This window comes from Tenrec ecaudatus, chromosome 1 (assembly GCF_050624435.1).
Source record: "Tenrec ecaudatus isolate mTenEca1 chromosome 1, mTenEca1.hap1, whole genome shotgun sequence".
In the NCBI taxonomy this organism is placed as follows: Eukaryota; Metazoa; Chordata; class Mammalia; order Afrosoricida; family Tenrecidae; genus Tenrec; species Tenrec ecaudatus.
Genome location: NC_134530.1, coordinates 46,524,455 through 46,546,366, shown reverse-complemented (window position 1 = coordinate 46,546,366; position 21,912 = coordinate 46,524,455). Strand labels below are relative to the sequence as shown.

General features: G+C 44.4%; 1 pseudogene; it reads left to right on the top strand.

Moving 5' to 3' along the window:
• LOC142461546 (large ribosomal subunit protein mL39 pseudogene) overlaps positions 1–13,297 on the top strand; it is a 50,301-nt pseudogene extending 37,004 nt beyond the window's left edge.
• Positions 13,298–21,912: the final 8,615 nt, after the last annotated feature.

Here is a 21,912-nt window from a genome sequence, read left to right as displayed (position 1 = left end):
GCAAAAAAAAGATATAAGTGTGTGTATGTATGTGTATATATGTGTATATGTATATATATACCATATTAAATGAAGGGGGAAGTGCAGAGTGGAGACCCAAGGCCCAAGTGTCGGCCAATGGAGATCCCCTCATAGAGGCATTTAGGAGAGGAGATGGGTTAATTAGGGTGCGAGGTAGTACCGATGAAGAGCACAGCTTTCCCCCAGATCCTGGATGCTTCCTCCCCCCAACTACCATGATCCAAATTCTACCTTGCAGGCCTGGATAGGACAGAGGCTGTACACTGGTACATATGAGGGCTGGAGGTACAGGGAATCCAGGGTGGATGATACCTTCAGGACCAAGGGTGTGAGGGACGATGCTGGGAGAGTGGAGGGTAAGTGGGTTGGAAAGGGGGAACTGATTACAAGGATCCACATGTGACCTCTTCCCTGGGAGAGGGACAGCAGAGAAGGGGGGAAGAGAGACTCCGGATAGGGCAAGATATAACAAAATAACGAGGTATAAATTACCAAGGGCACATGAGGGAGGGGGGAAAGGGGAGGGAGGGGGAAAAAAAAAGAGGACCTGATGCAAGGGGCTTAAGTGGAGAGTAAATGCCTTGAGAATGATTGGGGCAGGGAATGTATGGATGTGCTTTATACAATTGATGTATGTATATGTATGGATTGTGGTAAGAGTTGTTTGAGTCCCTAATAAAATGTAAAAGAAGAAAAGAGGAGAAAAAAATGATTAGGGCAAAGAAACTGTACAGATGTGCTTTATACAATTGATGTATGTATATGTATGAACTGTGACAAGAATTGTATGAGCCCCTAATAAATTGTTAAAATTAAAAAAAAAAGATTGAACAAGTAAATGTGGTGAAGAGAGCTGATGGTGCCCGGCTATCAAAAGAGATAGTGACTGGGGTCTTAAAGGCTTGAAGATAAACAAGCGGCCATCTAGCTCAGAAGCAACAAAGTCCACATGGAAGAACACACCAGCCTGCGTGATCGAGTGGTCCCAAAGGGATCAGTTACCAGGCATCAAAGAACAAAAAATCATATCATTGACTGCACACCTCCATGATAGGATCGCTGAAGACAAATGGGTGCATAAGCAAATGTGGTGAAGAAAGCTGATGGTGCCCGGCTATCAAAACAGATAGTGACTGGGGTCTTAAAGGCTTGAAGATAAACAAGCGGCCATCTAGCTCAGAAGCAACAAAGTCCACATGGAAGAACACACCAGCCTGTGTGATCGAGTGGTCCCAAAGGGATCAGTTACCAGGCATCAAAGAACAAAAAATCATATCATTGACTGCACACCTCCATGATAGGATCGCTAAAGACAAATGGGTGCTTAAGCAAATGTGGTGAAGAAAGCTGATGGTGCCCGGCTATCAAAAGAGATAGTGTCTGGGGTCTTAAAGGCTTGAAGGTGAACAAGCGGCCATCTAGCTCAGAAGTAACAAAGCCCACATGGAAGAAGCACACCAGCCTGTGCAATCACGAGGTGCCAAAGGGACCAGGTATAAGGCATCATGCAAAAAAAAGATATAAGTGTGTGTATGTATGTGTATATATGTGTATATGTATATATATACCATATTAAATGAAGGGGGAAGTGCAGAGTGGAGACCCAAGGCCCAAGTGTCGGCCAATGGAGATCCCCTCATAGAGGCATTTAGGAGAGGAGATGGGTTAATTAGGGTGCGAGGTAGTACCGATGAAGAACACAGCTTTCCCCCAGATCCTGGATGCTTCCTCCCCCCAACTACCATGATCCAAATTCTACCTTGCAGGCCTGGATAGGACAGAGGCTGTACACTGGTACATATGAGGGCTGGAGGTACAGGGAATCCAGGGTGGATGATACCTTCAGGACCAAGGGTGTGAGGGACGATGCTGGGAGAGTGGAGGGTAAGTGGGTTGGAAAGGGGGAACTGATTACAAGGATCCACATGTGACCTCTTCCCTGGGAGAGGGACAGCAGAGAAGGGGGGAAGAGAGTCTCCGGATAGGGCAAGATATGACAAAATAACGAGGTATAAATTACCAAGGGCACATGAGGGAGGGGGAAAAGGGGAGGGAGGGGGAAAAAAAAAGAGGACCTGATGCAAGGGGCTTAAGTGGAGAGTAAATGCCTTGAGAATGATTGGGGCAGGGAATGTATGGATGTGCTTTATACAATTGATGTATGTATATGTATGGATTGTGGTAAGAGTTGTTTGAGTCCCTAATAAAATGTAAAAGAAGAAAAGAGGAGAAAAAAATGATTAGGGCAAAGAAACTGTACAGATGTGCTTTATACAATTGATGTATGTATATGTATGAACTGTGACAAGAATTGTATGAGCCCCTAATAAATTGTTAAAATTAAAAAAAAAAGATTGAACAAGTAAATGTGGTGAAGAGAGCTGATGGTGCCCGGCTATCAAAAGAGATAGTGACTGGGGTCTTAAAGGCTTGAAGATAAACAAGCGGCCATCTAGCTCAGAAGCAACAAAGTCCACATGGAAGAACACACCAGCCTGCGTGATCGAGTGGTCCCAAAGGGATCAGTTACCAGGCATCAAAGAACAAAAAATCATATCATTGACTGCACACCTCCATGATAGGATCGCTGAAGACAAATGGGTGCATAAGCAAATGTGGTGAAGAAAGCTGATGGTGCCCGGATATCAAAAGAGATAGTGTCTGGGGTCTTAAAGGCTTGAAGGTGAACAAGCGGCCATCTAGCTCAGAAGCAAATAAGCCCACATGGAAGAAGCACACCGGCCAGTGCGATCACGAGGTGCCCAAGGGACCAGATATAAGGCATCATGCAAAAAAAAAGATATAAGTGTGTGTATGTATGTGTATATATGTGTATATGTATATATGTATGTGTATATATGTATATATATCATATTAAATAAAGGGGGAAGTGCAGAGTGGAGACCCAAGGCCCAAGTGTCAGCCAATGGAGATCCCCTCATAGAGGGGTTTAGGAGAGGAGATGGGTTAATTAGGGTGCGAGGTAGTACCGATGAAGAACACAGCTTTCCCCCAGATCCTGGATGCTTCCTCCCCCCAACTACCATGATCCAAAGTCTACCTTGCAGGCCTGGATAGGACAGAGGCTGTACACTGGTACATATGAGGGCTGGAGGTACAGGGAATCCAGGGTGGATGATACCTTCAGGACCAAGGGTGTGAGGGACGATGCTGGGAGAGTGGAGGGTGAGTGGGTTGGAAAGGGGGAACTGATTACAAGGATCCACATGTGACCTCTTCCCTGGGAGAGGGACAGCAGAGAAGGGGGGAAGGGAGACTCCGGATAGGGCAAGATATGACCAAATAACGAGGTATAAATTACCAAGGGCATATGAGGGAGGGGGGAATGGGGAAGGAGGGGGGGAAAAAAAAGAGGACCTGATGCAAGGGGCTTAAGTGGAGAGCAAATGCCTTGAGAATGATTGGGGCAGGGAATGTATGGATGTGCTTTATACAATTGATGTATGTATATGTATGGATTGTGGTAAGAGTTGTTTGAGTCCCTAATAAAATGTAAAAGAAGAAAAGAGAAAAAAATGATTAGGGCAAAGACTGTAGAGATGTGCTTTATACAATTGATGTATGTATATGTATGAACTGTGAAAAGAATTGTATCAGCCCCAATAAATTGTTAAAATAAAAAAATTTAAAAAAAAGAAAAGAAAAGAAATAGAGGAAAGAGGGCATTTATAGAGGTCTAAATAAAGGCATGTACATATGGAAATATATTTTTTTATGAGGATGTGGAAATAGATCTATGTGCATATATTTATATGTTTAGTATTGTGTTAGAGAGGGTTCTCTAGAGAGACAAAACCAGATTGCTAGTAATTTTCTATATATATTTATAAAGGTAGATATATAATACAAGAAATGAACAGTTAAATTATAAAGCAATACAAATGGCTCAGTGCAACTCACTCCCCTGAGAGAGTTGTGATACACTAGCAGTCCTTTAAGTCTTGAGGGCCGCCAGTTCCTCCTCTGTAGAGAGAGCTAGGCTATATAGACTCAGGCAGCAAACAGGAAGGCAGGTCACCAACTGTCGGTCCTCAGCTCCAGAGATGTAGATTCTAATCATGGGTTTAAAGGGACCTCAACTTACAGCGACACAGTCCACAGGCTAGGCGTCCCACAGGTAGTGTGCCCTTTAAATTGAGGCACAGAACAAGCAAGGCAGCTGCACGCTGGTCTGATAATTAAAGAGCGAGAGACAAGAAAAGCGAGGCTCACCGAGCCATTTATCTCTCCGCCCTTCAATTAATCCCACTTATGTTTATCGGCCAGACTGGCACAATAAACTATCGCAAGTATTAAGGTAGCAGATGGATATTGGGCCTCCACTAAAGTACCCCCTCAATGCAAGAACACTTTGTTCTATTAAACTGGCATTCTATGATGCTCACCTTCCTGACAAAATTGCTGAAAACAAAGCGGGTGCATAAGCAAATGTGGTGAAGAAAGCTGATGGTGCCTGACTATCAAAAGTTATAGCATCTGGGGTCTTAACAGTTTGAAGGTAAACAAGCGGCCATCTAGCTCAGAAACAATAAAGCCACATGGAAGAAGCACACCAGCCTGCGTGACCACGAGGTGCTGAAAGGATCAGGTATCAAGCATCATCAGAACAAAACATCATATCACTGTGAATGAGGGGGAGTTTGGAGTGGAGATTCAAAGCCCATCTGTAGGCAATTGGACATCCCCTTACGGAAGGGTTGCAGGGAGGAGAAGAGCCAGTCAGAGTGCAGTATAGCAATGATGAAACATAATCTTTCTTCTAGTTCCTAAATGCTTCCTCCCCGCGCCACTATCATGATCCCAATTCTATCTTCCAAATCTGGCTAGACCAGAGGATCTACACTGGTACAGATAGGAACTGGAAACACAGGAAATGCAGGGCAGATGATCCCTTCAGGACTAGTGGTGAGAGTGGCGATACTGGGAGGGTGGAGAGAGGGTGGATTGGAAAGGGGGAACTGATTACAAGGATCTACATATAACCTCCTCCCTGGGGGATGGACAACAGAAAAATGGGTGAAGGGAGATGTCAGAAAGTGTAAGATATGACAGAATAATAATAATTTATAAGATATCTAGGGTTCATGAGAGAGGGGGGAACGGGGAGGGAGGGGGAAAATGAGGAGCTGATGCCAGGGGCTTAAGTGAAGAGCAAATGTTTTGAAAATGATGAGGGCAATGAATGTACAAATGTGCTTTACACAATTGATGTATGTATGGATTGTGATAAGAGTTGTATGAGCCCCTAATAAAACGATTAAAAACAAAACATAAGAACAATTGTGAGGATGGTGGGGGACCAGGCAGCATTTCCTTCTGTCATGCATAACAGGGTCGCTGTGAGTCAGAATGGACTCGATTGAACCTAACAACATACACAATTTGATCTCATTTAGATAATTTTTAAACGAGCACAATGCTCAGGACAAAATTTTTTTTACTAATTTATTCAGACATTTCTTTAGTTAAAGATGTCTTCAGGGAGTAATTTTTGCTTGTGGTTTGAAGATTTTGTCAGTGCAGTAGATTCCGGGCTTACTCCAGTCTCATTGATGCAGTAAGTCTGGATTCTGGAAGAATTTGAAATTCTGTTTCACATTCTACCTCTTTTGATCTCACTCACCTCTCACTGCCATTGAGTTGATAATGACTCATAGCAACCCCCCTGTGGGTTTCTGGGACTGTATCTGTTTCTGGGAGTAGAAAGCCCATGGTCTTTCTCCCATGGAACGGCTGGTGGCTTTGAACTTCTGACCTTTCAGATTTCAGCCTATTGTGTAACCACTGCACCGCCAGGGCTCCATTCTCTTTTGATTGTGACACATCTATGGATTTCCTGATGGAAATATTTAGTCATGGTAGCCAGGCACACTCTACTTCTAGTCAATGGCTAAGGAAGTATTGGTTTATGGAAGCAGCTAGACCTGCAGTCCAGTTCCTTCTTAGATTCCTGAGCCTCCTTCTGTTGCTGCTATTTCAGGGGTGCTGTCCTAGTTTGTCGTAGTCTGGAAGCTCCCGTGGAATCTGGTGGCGTCTGAACTACCGATGGCACAGCTTCCAGCACCACAGGAAAGCACGAGCCACCGCAGCACAGCCCCCTGGCAGATTAGCACCTGCGCTACTGTACACAGGGCTTCTGTGAGTCAGCAACAGCCAAGGACGAGGGATCAGACACGAGCGTAGGGCCTTGCCCAAGGGTACGTGGGTAATAAGTGAGAAGCCTCAAGGCAAACCCAGACTCCTTACCCACCCGTCATAGACCCCGCATCTCGTCAGTGACTCAAAGGAAGGACCAGTGTGCTCATATGGTTTCCCTAAATCAGACACTTCACACACAACCTTCTCCTCCCCCATTTCCATCACTCAGAGACACGCCCTCCAGGGCCAGAACTGGGTACCATTCCCACTCAACAGATGGGTCTGTGATTGATGAATACAATGATTTCCCTGAAAAATAATTAAAGCCAACTGGGCATTTGCAGCCTCAGCAGTTGGGGTGGTAAGTATCGCCTTGGTTATTTCTGAAATAATTAATGATTGTGCTTGTCTAATCTCACTTGAGGTGTGAGGACCAGGAGAGGGAGGCTACTTTTATCCCACAAGGGACTTGGAGGGTTATTTTTATAATTGAGCCTCGGAGCCTTTTCTAAAACAGTCCCCTCCTTCCACTTGGGGACTTCAAAATGGCAGACAGACTGCGGTGTGTCTGCCTGGAGCACCAGGTGTGTTGTCCTTTGAAGAGGCACCTCTAGACACCTTCACTGTACACACCCACACATTCCTCATCGCCGAGGTCACACTCCAGTCAGACCCAGTAATTGCTGTAAAAACATAGGGTCCTCAGTGTCACTGTAACCCCATGGTGCCACCTTCCACAGGACAGTGGCTTAGGTATCACACCCATCACTGTGGCGGGCTCACCAGTAGGACCATTTCCTCTTACCACATCTTCACAGGACAGAAACTTGATCACACTCAACTCTTTTGGATTTGAAAATTCAACGCCTAAAGTTTCCAAGAATCAGGACATCTCTTCCCACCAGAGCCAAGACACCAAGTGTTTTCATGGAAATCTTCCAGACCAGAGTCCTAGCATTCTGTTAGTCGTCACTATCTTCCATTGAACCGCAGAGGCTCAGAGACCTCTTTTTAAAAAAAAACATTTTATTAGGGACTCATACAACTCTTATCACAATCCATACATATACATACATCAATTGTATAAAGCACATCCATACATTCTTTGCCCTAATTATTTTCAAAGCATTATGCTCTCCACTTAAGTCCTTTGCATCAGGTCCTCTTTTTTTCCCCTCCCTCCCTGCTCCCCCTTCCCTCATGAGCCCTTGATAATTTACAGATTGTTATTTTGTCATATCTTGCCCTATCCGGAGTCTCCCTTCCCCCCCTTCTCTGCCATCCATCTCCCAGGGAGGAGGTCACACGTGGATCCCTGCAATCGGTTCCCCCTTTCCAACCCACTCACCCTCCACTCTCCCAGCATCGCCCCTCACACCCCTGGTCCTGAAGGTATCATCCACCCTGGATTCCCTGTGCCTCCAGCCCTCATATGTACCAGTGTACAACCTCTGCCCTATCCAGCCCTGCAAGGTAGAATTAGGATCATGGTAGTTGGGAGGAGGAAGCATCCAGGATCTGGGGGAAAGCTGTGTTCTTCATCGGTACTACATCGCACCCTGACTGACCCATCTCCTCTCCTAAACCCGTCTATGAGGGGATCTCCAGTGGCTGACAAATGGGCTTTGGGTCTCCACTCTGCACTTCCCTCTTCATTCACTATGGTGTATACACACACACACACACACACACACACACACACACACACACACATACACTTATATACATTTTTTTTGCATGATGCCTTATACCTGGTCCCTTTGGCACCTCGTGATTGCACAGGCTGGTGTGCTTCTTCCATGTGGGCTTTGTTACTTCTGAGCTAGATGGCCGCTTGTTCACCTTCAAGCCTTTAAGACCCCAGACACTATCTCTTTCAATAGCTGGGCACCATCAGCTTTCTTCGCCACATTTGCCTATGCACCTGTTTGTCTTCGGTGATCATATCATGGAGGTGTGTAGCCAATGATATGATTTTTTGTTCTTTGATGCCTGATAACTGATCCCTTCAGGACCACTCGATCACACAGGCTGGTATGTTCTTCCATGTGGGCTTTGTTGCTTCTGAGCTAGATGGCCGCTTGTTTATCTTCAAGCCTTTAAGACTCCAGACACTATCTCTTTTGATAGCCGGGCACCATCAGCTTTCTTCACCACATTTACTGTTCACCCACTTTGGCTTCAGCAGTTGTGTCGGGAGGGTGAGCATCGTAGAGTGCCAATTAAAAAAAAGAAAGCATTGAGGGAGTGTTTGAGTAGAGGCCCAAGGTCCTTCCGCCACCTTAATACTAAACCTATAAATATAGACACAGAGATCTATTTCCCCATCCTCAAATATATATTTGCACGTACATGTCTTTGTCTAGACCTCTATAAATGCCCTTTGACTTCTAGCTCTTTCCTCCATCTCCCTTGACTTTCCTCCTGCCCTACTGCCATGCTCTGTCCCCACCTGGGTTACAGCTATACCTCTTCTTTACGTAACCTTACCCTTGACCATTCCCTACCAGGTCTGCCACTCCCCTCTCACCACCATTTTGGGTCCCATGTTGTTCCCTTGTCCCTGTATTTGTTAACACCACTTCCTTACCGCCCACCCCCCACACCTCCCTCTATCCCAAGTCCCCCCAGAACTGTCGGTTCCATTGTTTTTCCTCCAGATAGTTCATCTAGCCTGTCCTATTCAGACAGACCTGTGGAGACAATAACATGCACGAAAATAAGACAGAGGAAAACAAAGCAACAGTATACAACCAGACAACAAAACAACAAAAACAAACCACTGACAAAGAACAAAACAAAACAAAAGTTTGCAGTTAGTTCAAGGATCGTTTGTTGGCCCTTAGGAGTGTTCCCCAGTCCAGTCTGTTGGGGCACCACGCCCTGGCCCCAAAGTCCACTTTCAGCATTCCCTGGGGACCTTGCCACTCCATTCCCTTGCTGTTCCGCTGCACTCCCCCAGTGCTTGCCTCGGTGTGGTGGGATCAGTCAGGTGCAATTCACACACTGTGTTTCCGGTGCTGTCCCCTGTATCGCCCTTGGTCACTGAAAGGCATCATGTCTCATAGTGGGGCCAGCCATGTTGTTCTCTCTGTGGACTGGCTGCTCTAATCAGGAACATCATCCTCACGGCCTGGTGGGCCAGGCTGTGATCCATTCTCTCCTCCTCCCCCTTCATCTGCTCCCGTGTGCTCTGATCAGATATGTCCCGGAGTTCCAGAATCAATGTCTCCCGGAGCTGCAGAATCAATGTCGTCCTTTGAAACAAATTCTTATGGGGGGGGGGGGCAGGAATCCACTTAATTTTTGGTGCTGGGGCCAGCCTCCCAGACCTCTCCACTGATTCCCTACTCCACACCGGGATATTGCATTCACACCTTGCGGCACTGGGTTAAAGTCTGGTCCCACTTTCCCTGTGGAGATATAAACAATACCCTCCCCTTGGGTGGATTAATGCCCCATGCCCCTGCTCCCCTTTTCTTCCTTATATTCATCCTTTTGTTTTCCTTTCCCCACCTCCTCCACCATTGTCTACCATGTGCATCCCTGGTTTTGATCTGGTCTCTGCCATACTACACAGTCTTCACCCCCAAATTGTTTGTATACAGTAGCTTTTCCCCTATGCCCCTTTCGCATTTTTTTTTAATACTTACCTCTGCGGGCTCATGTTGTACTTGTCCTTTTGTGCCTGACTTACTTCGCTTAGCATGATTTCCTCCAGTTCTTCCCATGCCGCTATGTGCCTCATACGTTCATCACTGCTTTTTAGTGATGCGTAGTACTCCATTGCATGTATATACCACAGTTTTTTAATCCAATCGTCAGTTGATGGAAATTTGGGTTGCTTCCAGCTCCTTGCAGTTGTGAACTGTGCCGCAATGAACATTGGAGCACAGATGTCTGGCCTTGGTTTGTTTCTTGCCTCTTCTGGGTCTATGCCCAGTAGGGGGATTGCTGGGTCATATGGTAACTCGATTTCCATCTGTTTTAGGTATCACCAGATTGATTTCCATAGTGGCTGTACATACTTACAGGCCCACCAGCAGTGGATGAGAGTTCCTGCAGAGACCTCTTTTAATGCTCATGACATGCCCCCGTGAATTGAGCATTGCCGCTAAAACAAACAACCAAAAAGCCATGGTAACTTATGCTTTAAAACACCATTTCTGTATTTCAAAAGTTGTGTGTGGTCATGTGTATGGACAATATTTTTTGGTTAAATGTCTAAAGAAATATATGTGTGCCTGGTCCAGATTTTTCTTGATTTGGACACGAGTTCTTTTATTCAACAGCGCATAGTGTGCATCTTTTCAAGTTCACATGGAAAGACAAGGCCATGCCCGGGGGATGTCAAGGACCTGTGTAGTGCATGGGAGTCAGAGCAAACTCAGCAGCACCAAACAACCACCACCATGCTTACTAATCGAACCACCACCATATTGGCTTAATCTAAACTCTTAGTAAGAATGCACTCACAGGGTTCAAAATTCCAGTGGTAAAAAGGATTCAAAAATGAAGGAGAGATCAGGGAAGGAGGGGGAAAAAAAGAGGACCTGATGCAAAGGGCTTAAGTGATGAGGGCAAAGAATGTACAGATGTGCTTTACACAATTGATGTATGTATGGATTGCGATAAGAGTTGTATGAGTCCCAATAAAATGATAAGAAAAAAAAAAGAGCTTCTTTCCTGCCTTTCACCTCCAACCATCTGGTGATCACCCCCAGCAGCAACCAGTTTTATCATGCGAGCATGTCCCCCAGAGCTGTGTTAAATTAAGCAAATGCATATGCATATTGTCCCTCCCATTTTACATATTAATGCACATAATATATACTGTACATCTAATATGAGGGGACTTTCAAAAGTGGAAGAAAGGAATAGAAAGGTAACGGAATGTTTTCCATCAACTTTTGGAAGCCCCCTTGTACATCCTAAGGAGCCTTGGTGGTGTAGTGGGTTATGTGTTGGGCTACTTACCCCACAGAGAGTAGTTCGAGCCCACCAGCCAAATCTTCAGGAGAAAGACGAGGCTGTCTGCTCCTTTAAAGTTTTACAGCCTCAGAATCCCAAAGGGATGGTTCTATTTTGTCCTATAGGATCATAGGAATCCTATAGGACAGTGGTTCTCAATCTTCCTAATGCCCTTTCATACAGTTGCTCATGTGGTGGTGACCTAACCATAATATTATTTTCATTGATACTTCATAACTGTAATTTTACTACTGTTATGAATCGGGCGAGCCCTGTGAAAGGGTCATTTGACCCTCAAAGGGGTCGAGACCCACAGGTTGAGAACCGCTGCTCTAGGATCTGGATTCAGAAGAGGACATGGAACAAGAGATATCACTACTGATGTCAGATGGATCTTGGCTTAAAGCAAAGAATACCAGAAAAATGTTTATTAGTGTTTCATTGACTCTGCAAAGGCATTCGACACTGCTAGTCTGGGGATTTTAGAGAAACAAATCCACAGAAACTCACGTATAAGACAGAGTTTTATATAAATGTTATGTGCGCATTAAGAAAGCATCCCAACCCAATGCTGCCCAAGCCCACAAGTCCAACATTACTCCTTATGCCCAATATTAATCCACAAAGTCTTCCTCCATCTCTCAAAACAGATGCAATGATGCTGACTGCAGGAGGAAAGCCGAGTCAGTGAATGTGTAAGCATCTCAGCGCTGGCAGGGGTCTCCACACAGGTGCTCCAGCACCCAGGGCTGCATCGGGGTAGGTTCATGTGGCTTCTCAGGGATGTCTTGCAGGAAGTGAGCCTTTCAAGCTAAAGCAGGGAACTGGCTAAGGCAGCTGCACCCTGGTCCCACCATCAGAAAGCAAGTGAAGGGAGAACTCGATAGGCGAGGCTCACTGAGCCATTTATCCCTCCGCCTGTCAATTAACCCCACATGTGTTTATCAGCCAGGTTGGCACAATAAGTTAACCACCTTAAACATTATGGACCATAACAAACTGTGGATCACCTTGAAAAGAATGGAGATTCCAGAACACCTCATTGTGCTCATGCAGAACTTGTACACGGATCAAGAAGCAGTTGTGCGGGGGCGTCCGGGCAAGGTCTGCAACTTTGGCGGCCGCCCATCGCAGTGAAGCCGGATGGAGATTTATAGCAACATCACCAGCTTCTCAGCTGTCACCAAGCGATTTGACAGAAATGTGAAATTCACTGTTCAGCAAAGAGAAAAGCAGACAGTTATCAGTAACTCCGCGAATCGAGAAGGTTGAAGTTAAGCAAGTGGGGAATGGACCCTGGCACTGTCTTCGTGACAAATAGGGACCTGTCCACCCTTTATGGCTGTGCTCTGCACTTGAGTGCGTGGCACTGCAAAAAGTCCATGTTGGCTCTGTGGACGGACAGCCTTGGACCCATATAAGCCTTTGACCAAATCCTATGAAATTAAAATTCTAACTTTCCAAGATGGGGATCCAACAGAAGCGAATAAGGCTTATTGGCGCTCTTGTGCCATGCCAATGAGCTGTGTAATGGAGCAGACATTTAGAGGAGTTTGTGGTCAGTCTGGTCAGAGCTCCAGACGTGCCTGTAATCCGGGAGCCTTCTGCTAGGATGTAGTTTTGGACCAGAAACTCCATGAATGGATGCCAACAACGATCTTCCCCTTGAAACATTGGAAGCTGATGCAAAAGTAGCATTAGAAATATTTCGGCACAACAAGTACAAAATAGGTTTCATAGAAGAGAAAGCATCTCAGAACCCCGAGAGAATAGTCAAGTTACACAGATTTGGTGAGTTCATTGATGTGAGCGAGGGCCCTCTTATTCTAAGAACAAGTATCTGTTTCCGGTATGAAGTGTCAGCACCTCGCAATCTTCAAGCCACACAGTCAGGTCTTGTACGAAGGTCCCAGGGTCTCTCTCTTTACCTACTCACTGAAGCGCACACTTTACAATCTGGGACCAGTGCTTGGAAAGATCTCCGAAATTGGTAACTGGAGATCAGACCAAGCCTACAGAGGAAAGTGATCTACCTGCAATTTACATAAATACGTATAGTACATTAAAATTAAAGTTTTTAATGCAAAAGAAGGAGGAGGAGGAGGAGGAGGGTGCAAATGGAACACGGGCACACTGCACGGTTTAAAATCAGGAAAGTGAGTGACAGGGTTGTAGCCTCTCACCATATGTATTCAATTCATATGCGGAACAAATCGCCAGAGAAGCTGGACTGTATAAAGAAGAATGTGGCATCAGGATTGAAGGAAGGCTGATTAAAAACCTGCTCTATGCAAGTGACACGACCTTGCTTGCTCAAAGTGAGGAGGACTTGAAGCCCTTGCTGATGAAGATCGAGGATTGTAGCCTTCAGTGTGGATTGCAACTGAATGTAAAGAAGATCAGCATCCTCACCATGTGACCAGTAGGTAACAGCATGATAAAGGAAGGAAAGTTGGACTTGGCAAGGATTTTTCCCTACTTGGCTCCATAAACAATGCTCATAGAAGCAGCAGTCAAGAGATCAAAAGATATATTGCATTAGGTCCATCTGCTGCCCAAGACCTCTTTAGAGTACTGAAGAGCAAGGCTGTTACTCTGAGGACTACGGTGCGCCTGACCCAAGCCCTGGTATTCCCCACTGTAGCATATGCATATGAAAGTTGGACATTGAACAAGAAAGACCATACAAGAATCGATGCATTTGAATTGGGGGCTGGAGAAGACTATCAAAGGGCCATGGACTACTAACAGGACAAACCAGCCTTCCTTTTTTTTTGACCTCGGGAATTATGGAAGCTGTCGCGGAGAAGGTCCCTGCTGTTCCAGAGACCCTTTAGAAAAAGCGAAGGAATTTCGCAGAGCTAAAGATCAAGCACCTAAGAAAGAAGTTTGCCCCAAAGATGCTTCAAAAGACAAGGAGGAGGCTGATCTATGAGAAAGCTGAGCACGACCACAAGGACTACAGGCAGATGGACAGAACTGAAATCCGAATGACTTGGATGGCAAGAAAAGCTGGCAACTTCTGTGTGCCTGGAGAGTGCACGCTGGCGTTTGTTCTCCGGATCAGAGGTCTCAATGGTGTGAGCCCAAAGGTTAGAAAAGTGTTGCAGCTTCTTCGCCTTGGCCAGATTTTCAATGGCACCTTTGTTACGCTTACCAAGGCTTCAATTAACATGCTGAGGACTGTGGAACCATACATTGCATGGGGTACCCAAGCCTTCGGTGAATGGACTCATGTACAAGCGTGGTGATGGCAAAATCAGTAAGAAGCGTATTGCCCTGACAGACAACCCTCTGACTACACGGCTCTTGGTCAATATGACACCATCTGTGTGGAGGAGCGGATTCATGAGATCTGTGCTGTTGGGAAATGCTTCAAAGATGCAAATAACTTCCTGTGGCCCTTCACGTGATCTTCTCCACGAGGTGGGATGAAGAAAAAGACCCCCCCATTTCGTAGAAGGTGGAGATGCTGGCAACAGGGAAGACCAGAGCAACAGGCTTATTAGCAGGATGAACTAAGGTATCTGCCATGATTATGTTTGTAATCTGGTGTCTTAATAAAACAGTGACTGATTTCCATTGAAAAAAAAAAAAGGACAAACCAATGTGTGTTGGAAGAAGTAAGACCAGAGTGCTCCTTAGAGGCAAGGACAGCAAGACTTCATTTTATATACTTTGGATTTATTGTCAGGAGAGACCAGTCTCTGGACAAGGATGTCGGTTTGGGGAAAGTGTAAGGGCAGCGATAAAGAGGAAGGCCCTCAGTGAAATAGACTGGCCCGGTGGCTGCACCATGGGCTCAGGCACAGGAACAATTGTGAGGATGGCGCAGGACCGTGCGGTGTTTCATTCTGTTGTGCGCAGGCTCGCGATGGGTCCGAGCTGCCTACATGGCACCGAACAGCAACAGTGTTCTGTGGTGTACATATACAGCCTCTCCCACTGATGGGTGTTTAGTGCACGTCCAGTTTTTGCTCTTAGCTGCTATAAAAAGTGCTTCCGTGAACCTTCTTACCCACCTAGATAGACTCCTAGAAGTGGAAGTCCCGAGTTAAGAAGAATGCATGCTTTACATCTCAGGAAACATTGCGAGATTATTTTCTGAAAGGTTGTAACAATTTGGGGACTCACTAATACTTCCCATATGTTACTGATTGCTTAAGTGTTTCCCAGTCTATGAGGAAAAAATGGCACTTTTTAAGTGTGTACTTCCCGGACTACTTAGGAGTTTAATAAGCATCTTGTCATAAGCTTTTCGGCCATTAATAGTTCATTTCTATTGTTTGTGTCCTTTGCCATTTTCTAGTAGGTTCTCTGTCTCATTTCTATTTATGTCTCAGGGTCACATTTTATAGTAACCTTTTGTTTTTTGAAAAAATTTCCTCTAATCTAATATTTATTTTCCCTACTCATTCTATTTGCTTCTAGTGCCATTTTGCAATAAAGGGAATTCACTAGTTCCCCTTGTCCCCAAATCCCTCTATTTATTTGTGGTGTGTTTTGCAATATTGAGAAATTTATTCTTTTGTGTGTAGTTCAATCTGTCAAACCTGGTATTATTTTAAGGAAAAGAAATGTATTTTTATCTTTAAAAAGGCGTGTTTAATTTAGATAGTGTGATGTCAATGAGAATGCTAATTTTGCTTGCTCGCCATATGCTTTGCTGTTCTAGGTCACGTGAAAAGATAGAAAATAAGATAGAGGTCAATCAATACATCAAGTCTTTTTGCCCAGCTTTGTTTCAAATTACTTTCCTTCCAGATCTTTATAAAGTTATGAAGAAGAAAAAGGCACCTACTGTGTGCCAAGTGCTGTGTCGTATACTTCAGATCCATCATCTCAATTAACCCTTACAGCAGTTTTTGGAGGTAGGTTTTTTTTGGTTTAAATTTTAATTGAGTTTGTTTTTGAGAATACACACAGCAAAACACACACAATCCAGCTGTTTCTGTAAGTACATCTAGTGGCAAATGCATGACATCTCTCGAGTTGTGCAGCCGTTCTCACCATCTCTATCTGAGTGGTTCCTCTGTAATGAGCGTCAACTCAAAGTCTATCTAGCGTGTGTGTGTGTTCTGCCTGAAAGTTTATAGAGCAAATTAGTTTTCCATTCAACAATACACACACACACACACACACACATTGTTGTTTCCTGGTCTCTATCTCATCTTTTTGCTGAAGATAATACAAAAACAATTACAGCAGAACACAGACAGGGATGTGCCAGACGTTCAAGCTGGGTCCCATGCGGGCAAGGAATATCATTGTTGATGTCAGATAGGATGTTGGCTAAAAGTACAAAATACCCAGAAAGATGTTTACCTGTATTTCCTTGGACATGCAAAAGTACTTTAAAAAATCATTTTATGAGGTGCTCATACAACTCATCACAAGCCATACATACATGAATTGTGTAGAGCACATTTGTACATTCATTGCCCTCATCATTCTCAAAACATTTGCTCTCTACTTAAGCTCCTGGTATCAGCTCCTCATTTTTTGGCCCCCCTCCCTACTCTCCCCTCTCTCAGGAACCCTTGATAATTTTATAAATTATTATTTTGTCATATCTTGGACTATCTGACATCTCCCTTCACCTACTTTTGGGTTATCTGTCCCCCAAGGAGGAGGTCACATGTAGATCCTTGTTATCAGTTCCCCCTTTCCAACCCACCCAGTATTGTCATCAGTTCCCCCTCCTCGAACCTCCCAGTATTGCCACTCACACCACTGGTCCTGAAGGGATCATCTACCCTGGATTCCCTGTGTTTCCAGTTCCCATCTGTACCAGTGTACACCCTCTGGTATAGCCAGATTTGTAAAGTAGAATTGGCATCATGATAGTGGGTGGGGAGGAAGCATTTAGGAACTAAAGAAAAGTTGTGTGTTTCATTATTGCTACATTAGACCCTGAATAGCTCGTCTCTTCCCCAAGACCTTTCTGTAAGGGGATGTCCAGTGGCCTACAAATGGGCTTTGGGTCTCCACTCCACACTCCCCCTCCTCATTGACAATGATATAATTTTTTGTTCTGATGTTGCCTGATACCTGATCCCTTCGACACCTCCTGATCTCACAGGCTGGTGTGTTTCTTCCATGTGGGATTTGTTGCTTCTGAGCAGAAGGCCACTTGTTTACCTTCAAGTCTTTAAGACCCCAAATGCTATATCTTTTGATAGCCGGGCACCATCCTCTTTCTTTGCCACATTTGCTTAGGCACTACTTTGTTTTCAGCGATCGTGTTGGGGTGGTGAGCATCATAGAATGCCAGTTTAATAGAACAAAATATTCTTGCAATGAGGGAGTACTTGAATGTAGGCCTAATGTCCATCTGCTACCTTAATACTAAACCTATAAATATATGCACATAGATCTATTTCCCCAACCTCATATATAAATATATTTGCATATGTACATGCCTCTATTTAGACCTCTATAAATGCCCTTTACCTCCTAGCTCTTTCCTCTATTTCCTTCACTTTCCTCTTGTCCCACTATCATGCTCCATCTTCATTTGGGTTTCAGTAATTCCTCTTGGTTACATTACCCTTGATCACGCCCTACCAGGCCTTCTACACCCTCCTCACCACCGATTTGTATCACTTGTTGTTCCTTTGTCCCTGGGTTTGTTAACACCACTACCTTTCCTCCCACCCCCCCACTCTCCAATATTCCTCTGGAACTGTCGGTCCTGTTGTTTTCTCCTCCAAATTGTTCATCCAGCCTATCTTATTTAGACAGACCTGCGGAGATAATAACATGCACAAAAACAAGACAGAGCAAAATCAAGAAACAATATACAACAAACCAATGACAAAAAACAGAACACAACAAGAAAGAAAAGCTTGTAGTTAGTTCAAGGACTGTTTATTGGCCTTTAGGAGTGTTTTCCAGTCCAGTCTGTTGGGGCACCAAGCCCTGGTCCCAAAGTCCACCTTCGGCATTCCCTGGGAACCTCGTTGTTCCATTCCCTGGCTGTTCTGTTGCACCCCCTAAGTGTTTTGCCTCGGTGTGGCGGGATTAGATTGGACGCAATTCCCACACTGTGTCTCCAGTGTTGTCCCTTGTAGGGCTATGAGTCAGTGAGGGTCGTCATGCCTCATTGTGGGGCCGGTCATGTGGTCTTCTCTGTGGACTGGCTACTCTGAGCTGGAACATCGTCCTCAAGGCCTGCTGGGCCAGGATGTGCTCCACTCTCTGCTCCTCCCCCTCCACCTGCTCCTGTGTGCTCCAATCAGTTATGTCCCTCTCCGAGAGCTGCAGATTCAGTGCTGTCCTCTGAAATAAATTATTCTGGGAGGAGGGACAATTGTCCATGTATTTGGGATAAGGGCCGGCCCCTCAGACCTCTCCACTGGTTCTCTACTCCACGACAGCATATTGCATCCACATCTTAGAGCACTGGGTTGAAATCTGGTCCCTCTGTCCCTGTGGAGATATGAACAATACTCTCCCCTTGGGTGGGTAAGTGCCCTGTACCCCCTCTACCCATTTCTCTTTTATTATTTTTTTTTATTTTTCCCCTTTCCCAACCTCCTTTTTAGTTGGCTACCATATGTATCCCTATATTCGGTGCCGTCCCTGCCATACTACCTGGTCCTCACCCTAGGAATGTTTGTATACTGTAGCTTTTGCCCTATGCCCCTTTTGCATTGTTTTAAGCTTACCTCAGTGGACTCATATTGTACTTGTCCCTTTGTGCTTGGCTTACTTCGCTTAGCATGATTTCTTCCAGTTCTTCCTATGCAGCGATGTGCTTCATACATTCATCTTTTTTTTTTAGTGATACATAGTACTCCATTGTATGCATGTACCACAGCTTTCTAATCCACTCGTCAGTTGAAGGAAATTTGGGTTGTTTCCAACTCCTTGCAATTGTGAACTGTGCCGCAATGAACACTGGAGCACAGATGTTTGGTCTTGTTTTGTTTCTTGCCTCTTCTGGGTATATGCTCAGGAGGGGGTTGCTGGGTCGTATGGTAACTCGATTTCCATCTGTTTTAGATAGCGCCAGATCGATTTTCATAGTGGCTGTTCATACTTACATGTCCACCAGCAGTGGATGAGAGTTCCTGTCTCCTTCCGACACTTGTTTCTTTCTGATTTTTTGAATTGGGCTATCTCTGAAGGTGTTAGGTGGTACCTCATTGTTGTTTTAATTTGCATTTCTCGTAATCGCTAACAATCGGGAATATTTTCACATATGTTTGTTGACCATTCAGATTTCTGCCCCTGTGAAATTTCTGTTCAGGTCCTTTGCCCACCTCCTTAGTGGGCAATTTGCTTTTTTCTTTCTGGAAGCTAGCAGAGTGTTGTAGATTTTAGTAATAAGGCCTTTGTCTCATGTGTCATTGCTAAAGCTATTTTCCCAGTCCGTGGACTCTCTTATTACTCTCTGCGTGAATTCTATGCAGGTGTTTTATCTTCAATATATTCCATCTGTCAATTTGTGCCTCCTCTGTGTTTGTGTCCTTCCCTATTTCTGATAGCCTATGTTTTCCCTGTGCCAAAGTTCTCAAGTTGGTCCCAATTCCATCATTGATGGCCCTAATAGTTTGGGGTTTTACCTCAAGGTCTGTGATCCACCTTGAGTGTATTCTTGCGCATGGAGTGAGATAATGGTCTTGCTTCATCTTTCAGCTGGTAGATATTCAGTTTTTTCCAGCACCATTTGTTAAAGAGGGCATCTGCTTCACATTGGGTAGTTTTGGGGCCCTTATCAAAAATCAGTTGTCTGTATGCTGATGATTTTATTTGTGGGTTTTCAGTTCTTTTCCATTGGTCTGAGTATCTGTCATTGTACCAATACCATGCGGTTTTGACAATGGTGGTTGTATAGTATGTGCTAAAGTCAGGTAAAGCAAGCCCTCCCACGGTGTCCTTCTTCTTGAGGAGTTCTCTGCTACTTCTGGGCTTCTTCCCTCTCCGTATGAAGTTGGTCATCAGTTTTTCCATTTCTTTGAGGAAAGATGAGGGTAATTGTGTCAGTATTGCTTTAAACTTACACAGTGCTTTAGGCAGAACTGACATCTTTACTATATTGTGTCTTCCAATCCATGAGCATGGGATATTCTTTCATTTGTTGAGTCACTCTTGGTTTCTTTTTTATTTATTTTATTATTTTTTTTTTTTCACTCTTGGTTTCTTGTAATACTGTTCTGTAGTTTTCACCAAATAGATCTTTTGGTGTTTTTTGTTTTTTTTTTAGTCAGCTATATTCCCTAGATATTCCCATTTGTGTCTGGCTATTTTGAAGCATACCACATTTTTTATCTCCTCTTCTGTGGTCTTATCCGATGTGTATAGTAGATATTCAGGGTTATTATCTCAATCTCCAGACTCTGTGATTTCATCTTATACCTTTTGTGTTGGGGTTTTCCTACCTTCCTTTCTTATTAGTGTGTTGTGCATGTGAGTGTGTGTGTGTGTGTGTGTGTGTGTGTGTGTGTCATTCTTGACTTCTTTCTATCCTTAAGCCAATGCTATATTGGGGTCTGTTTTCTCTTTGTTGCCCTCTGGGTGAGGTTGTTCTATGTTGTGGTTTCTTATTTATGCTTGGTGAGTGTTGTTCTTTTGCCCATACTGGGTCGGCAAGGATATTTTGTAGAGCTGGGTTTCTTCTAACGTATTCTTTGAGTTTTTCCTTGTCTGGGAAGACTCTTGATTCTACACTATCTTGATCCTTGGGTTTGCGTTGTTTTCCTTCAATTTTTGGAATATGTTACTCCACTCTCTCCACTTCTTCATAGTTTCTTCTGATAGGTCTGAGCATATTCTTATTTGGGAAACTTTACATGTGACTGCTTGTTTTTCCCTAGCTGCTCTCATAATTTTCTCCTTTTCCTCAAAGTTGGATAGTTTAACTATTATGTGCCTTGGTGACTTTTTCTTGGGATTCAATCTAGCTGGTGTTCTTTCAGCTTCATTAAGCTGGGGAAGTTTTCCTCCAAGAATTCTCTTACTATTGTTGCAGATGACTTCTTTGTTGTGTCTTCCTCCAGTAATCCAATAATTCTAATGTTGTTCCTCTTCATAGCATCAGACATAGCTCTTAGGTTTTCTTCAGCTTCTCTGAAGATCTTATTAGATTTTTGTTTGCGTTTGTTAGTCTTTTTGGCTGTCTTCCAAGTCATTGATGCGGTTCTCTGATTCCTCCAGTCAATTCTCAAGGTCCATGTGTCTGCTACTGGTTTTTGTTATCTCCTCCCTAAGCTCTTGTATTTCCCTTTGGTGTATGGACTTTATCTCCTCTATCATTTCATCCTTTTTCTGTATAGTTTCCCTCATATCCTGTATGACTCCAAGCAGCATTCTGAAAATTTCTTTCTGTGGCAGCTCAATGTCTGCTTCTTCTATGCATGTCGTTAAGTTCAGGACATCTTCTGCCACTGCCTTTTGTCTCTCCTGTTTTTTTGTTGAGGTCGTTAGGGCTGATGGTTGTTTGTGTTGCATTGTTTTAGAAGAGCCAGATGCCATTTTCCAGGGAGTCAAAGAGCACTGGCTCTCTCTGGGAGACTTGTAGGAATGCTTCTTCGAACTGCCTACAGTTAATTTCACTATGGAATTAACCTACCACTTTATCTTCCTGTGGCTTCCCTCTCAGGGGAGTGCCCCAGAGACTGGTGATTTGCCTGCTTTGGTGTTGCAGAGGTTGGGCAGAGGTTCCTGAAGCATCTTGGAACGTTGACAACTGTTGGCTGAGCTGCCTTAGGCCTTGTGAGGCACTAAGGTAGGTGGGAGGAAGTTCCATCAGTCATG